General features: G+C 56.3%; 1 protein-coding gene across 1 annotated transcript in view; it reads right to left on the bottom strand.

Annotated features, from left to right (window-relative positions):
- KCNJ10 (potassium channel, inwardly rectifying subfamily J, member 10) overlaps positions 1 to 4,652 on the bottom strand; it is a 37,376-nt gene extending 32,724 nt beyond the window's left edge. The window contains exon 1 of the mRNA XM_015429566.1: positions 4,513 to 4,652. The gene's annotated coding sequence lies outside the window, so the exon portion shown is untranslated. The remainder of the gene's footprint in view (positions 1 to 4,512) is intronic.
- Between the last annotated feature and the right edge of the window lie 293 nt (positions 4,653 to 4,945).

Below are 4,945 nucleotides of genomic sequence, written 5' to 3'. Positions count from 1 at the left end.
CTCCGCCCCCCCCCCCCCCCCAATAGCTAGCAATCCAAAACAGTCCAGTGGAGCCTGAGCGGCAGGTGTTGCCTTCTGACACACTTCTGGTGATAGGTTATGCAAATGAGTTATGCTAATGCGCTCCTGCACCTCTTTTTCTACTAAATGACCCCTGCTTGTAGACAACTCAACCAGGCTGAGAATCCTCCTGCCAGAGGCAAGATTTCTACTTCTCTGCTCTGATTTTCTCCTTACATTGTACAGCACCCGCTAGTGCGATCCTTGAAACAGACTCTGTGAACTTAGACTTGATTCTGTGAACTTGGGCAGATCACGAGAGAGGGAGGGCAGGAAGGGTTGCAGCAGTGCTTAGTTCTCGTGGCCCTTTCAGACACGCCCAGGGGCATGCCGATCGCCACTTTGGGGCCAGGAAGCAATTTTCCTCCAGGCCTGTTAGGCTGGGAATCCTGGAGGGGTTTTTTTGTCATCTTCTGGGCGTGGAGCAGCGGTCACTGGGGGTGTGGAGGGGGAGGGATTTGTGAATTCCCTGCATTGTGCAGAGGGTTGGACTAGATGACCCTGGAGGTCCCTTCCAACTCTATGATTCTGTGTACATGTTCAAATGAGAATCTGTTTCTATTTGGATCCAGCAGGGCTCTCAGGGGACCTAGGAGACCACCTCCAGCCTTCCAGGCAGTGTTCCCTCTAAGCTGAGTTAGTGTGAGCTAGCTCACAGTTTTCTAGCCTCCGGCTCACACATTTTTGTCTTAGCCCAGGCAGGATGGCTCCAGAGCAAACAAATGTATGCAGCAGTCCAATCCCTCGCTGACAACTTTAATGCCCGTAGCTCACAAAGTAGAATTTTGGCTCACAAGACTCCGCAGCTGAGAGGGAGCGCTGCTTCGAGGCGCCAGTACTGGTGGCTGCATCCCCTGTCTCGGGGGTCCTGTTCCCCAGACCTTCTTTGGACCCCTCGTGGAGGGTGTTCCGTGGGCTTAGCATCCCTACGATGCCCCCTCCCAACTTCCTGAAGTTTCGCCCCCTCTTTGTCATCTGGAGAGCCAGTTTGGTGTAGTGGTTAAGTGCGCGGACTCTAATCTGGGAGAACCGGGTTTGATTCCCCACTCCTCCACTTGCACCTGCTGATGTGACCTTGGGTCAGTCACAAGCTCTGGCACAGCTGTCCTTGAAAAAGAGCAGTTTGTGTCAGAGCTCTCTCAGTCCCACCCACCTCACAGGCTGTCTGTTGTGGGGAGGGGAAGGGAGAGGAGTTTGTAAGCCGCTCTGAGACTCCGAGTGAAGGGCCATGGGGTATAAATCCAATCATCTTCTTCTTCTTCTTCTTCTTCTTCTTCTTCTTCTTCTTCTTCTTCTTCTTCTTCTTCTTCTTCTTCTTCTTCATCTGCCTTTGCTGCCTGCTTCCCCTTCCTAATAATCCCTTTTAATATCATCTGATGTCGCCCCTGGGAGCACCAGCTAATCCCTCTGGTTCTGTGAAGCATACCAGGCCCCTGCAGCTCTCCCGTTTCCCCTGCAAGGAGATGAAGAGGAGCCTGAGGGTTCTCCCAGCAGCCCACAAAAACGGGGTGGGAAAAACAATCTCCTTCCCAGTCTGGGGCGCTGCTTGTGGATCCTTTGCCCTCAGCCACATCTTCAGGAAATGGCCAGAAAACAGTTCCTCAGCACAAGTGCAGAAGTGAAGGGCTGCGTGTGTGTGTGTGTGTGTGTTTGGAAGCAATCCCCCTTGACAGGCTACCTCCATTCCATGATTGTGCATGTAGAAATGCCTGGGAGAGTATCACAGATCTCGCAGACCACCAAAAAGACAAAAATCAGTGGGTTCTAGATCAAATCCAGCCTGGACTCTCCCTAAAGCCAGTTTGGTGCAGTGGTTAAGTGCGCGGACTCTAATCTGGGAGAACCGGGTTTGATTCCCCACTCCTCCATTTGCAGCTGCTGGTGTGACCTTGGGCAAGCCGTAGTTCTGTCAGAGCTGTTCTTGAAAAAAGAGCAGTTTCTGTCAGAGCTCTCTCAGCCCCACCTACTTCACAGAGTGTCTGTCTGTTGTGGGGAGGGGGAAGGGAAAGGCGTTTGTAAGCTGCTCTGAGACTCCTTTGGGTAGTGAAAGGCGGAGTATAAACACAATCTCTTCTTCTTCTTCTTCTTCTAAAAGCTAAAATGACCAAACTGAGGCTGTCGTACTTTGGTCACATCAGGAGAAGATAAAGCGTCACGGGGAAAGACCATAACGCCTGGGAAAAGCGGAAGGGAGCAGATGAAGAGGAAGATCCAACAGGAGTTGGACGGGCTCAGCCGAGGAAGCCAGGAGGGCCCTCCCTCCGTTGGCAGGACCTGAGCGAGGCTCTTAAGGAGGGGACCTTCTGGAGGTCATTCATGCAGAGGGTCCTCATAAGTCGGCAGCAACTTGGGCCAGACCACACAGCGCACACACAAAGATGCAGAGACCCTGCTGAGTTATGGGGGGTATCAAAATGGAGGCGGTTTCTCAGTCACCTACTAGAACCCCCAGAGCTTTGGAAGAGGTTGAGAGAGATTTCACCCATTCCTCTTCCCGACAGTCCCGTCCCCTGTCATTCTTCCGTTTATTGACTCATTTACTTCATCTGCACCCCACTTTTCTCCGCGATGGCATCCCAATGCAGCGGACATTGCTGTCCTCTCCTCCAGACTATCCTCACAACAACCCTGTGAGGCAGGTCAGGCTGCCAGTGACTGTCTGAAGGTCGCCCAGTGGGCCTTGCACGGCACAAGTGGAAGAAGAAGAAGAGAAGAGATTGGATTTATACCCCATGGCCCTTCACTACCCAAAGTTGTCTCAGAGCGGCTGACAAACTCCTTTCCCTTCCCCTCCCCACAACAGACACCCCCTGTGAGGTGGGTGGGACTGAGAGAGCTCTGACAAAAACTGCTCTTTTTCAAGGACAGCTGGGCCAGAGCTTGTGACTGACCCAAGGTCACATCAGCAGGTGCAAGTGGAGGAGGGGGGAATCAAACCCGGTTTTCCCAATTAGAGTCCGCACACTTCACCACGACACCAAACTGGTGGAGATTAGAACCCGGGCCTCCCAAAGTCATGGCCTGACACGACTTTCACTGCTGCACCCCCCTGGCTCCCCAGAAGCACGCCAGAACAACCGAGGCAGAGTGTGTCAGCAACCCCCCCCCCCGAAATCCTCCTAGGAGGACCCCACTGAAGAAGGCCCCAGGCCCCAAGGGGGCCTCCGTCGGTGGGTGAGCCGTTGAGCCCGGCACTTGACGCCCAGGGAGGCTTTCTGGGCCATGAAACTTTGCTCCTCTCAAAGGAGCCACAAGATGCCCGCTCGTCTCTAGCAGAGCCCAGCAGTCGGGACAGCGATTTGGCACGAAGGTGCTCAAAATCCAGAGGAAGCTGCGAAGGCGGGACTTGGGGAGGCCGTGGTGGCTCGTCCCAGGGGAAACTCCCCACCAGGGTTCCCTCTAAGCCGAGTCAGTGTGAGCTAGCTCACGGTTTTTTAGCCTCCAGCTCACAGAATCTTGTCTCCGCTCAGGGAGGATGGGGCTCCAGAGCACACCGATTTATGCAGCAGCCCAATGGCTCGCTCGCCACTTGAATGCCGGCAGCTCACAAAGTTGCATTTTTGCTCCACAGCCTTAGAGGGAGCATTGCTCCCCACCTCTCTGGATTTCCAAGACTCTCGCCGGACGCCCCCCTCTCTCCTGAGTCCCTCGGAATGAAAAGCCCCCTCTTGGCCTGGCCGGGCCCCTCGGGAAGCACAGTGCTGGTCCTGGTGGGGCCTCTGAGGACTCTGCTTCATGGATCAGGGATGGCAGCGGCCGAGATTCCAGCCAGCAGAAGCCCGTCCCGATGAGCTGACCCCTGTCCCTTCCACCTGCTGTCCAAATCACCCTCTTCCTGCCTCCCTGGTAGGGCCCGCCACTGGTAGAGGGGGGCCATCCCGACACAGAGTCAGGTCCCGACCCATGCCAGGAGCAGCCACGGAAGGCCTGGCGTGTCCCCCCACATCACGCGACTGACTGTCCCCCCCCCACTGTCCCCTCCCACTGACTCTCCCTCCCACTGACTGTCCCCCCCCCCACTGGGGTGGAGCCACAAAGGGGACCCAAGGGGTGGGGCAGGATTCGGGAGAGGGTGGCTGGAAGGGGAGGCGCAGGTGGGGCTGGGGGGGGCTGGAGGAGGCGGAAGATAACTTTTGCCTCGCGGGCATTTTGCTAACCGCCCTGGCCCTCGTTCAGTTTCAGCTCCCACCTTCCAGGACCTATCGGGGCCCGCTCCCTTGGTACGAGGTATCCAGCAGGATCTGGAGCCTGTGGCCCCTCCTAAGCGGGAAGTCACCCGGCCCCAGTCTGCCCTCCCAGTCTGCTGTCCTCTCTCAAAGACTGCTCCTGTGGCCAAGATCCTTGACGGGACCCTGTGCCGCATTTGGAGGAAGCCCACCCGCCACCTGCTGAAGTCTCGGCCTCCCCCGACCCCAACCTCCGGCCCCATCCTGCTGTCTGTCATCTCCTTACCTTGAGTCCGGGGAAGGCGTGAAGAGGAGCAGACCCTTCGCGGCGGAACTGACCCAGCCACAGCGGGCTCTCTTCTCTCACTGCCTGCAAACTTTCTCACAGACGCTGGCAAAGGGCCGTGCGGGCAGCGGCTGTGGGACCCAGGCGGGAGGGCGGTTGGCGTCTCTGCCCACCATCACACAAGAGAGTCTCTGGTCTGGAGGGCTTGGTCCCCCCCATGGATCTTATGCCTCCTCTTTCTCTCTCCACCTCTTACTAAACTTTGTCCAAGTTCAAGTGAATGGAAGGATTATTTTTTAAAAGGAGGGGGCGGCCGAGGGAGGTGATGGACAGCCCTCCGGGGCCTATCAGAAGAGGCCGGCGGCTGGCACAATTGGCGAAAGAAGGGGGGAGGCGCCAGTGAGTGTGAAAGAAAGAAAGAAAGAAAGAAAGA

The sequence above is a fragment of the Gekko japonicus genome, unplaced genomic scaffold, assembly GCF_001447785.1.
Source record: "Gekko japonicus isolate JY-2015 unplaced genomic scaffold, Gekko_japonicus_V1.1 scaffold358, whole genome shotgun sequence".
NCBI lineage: Eukaryota > Metazoa > Chordata > Lepidosauria > Squamata > Gekkonidae > Gekko > Gekko japonicus.
Note: the sequence above shows the minus strand (reverse complement) of the source record. Positions and strands in the feature narration are given on the sequence as shown.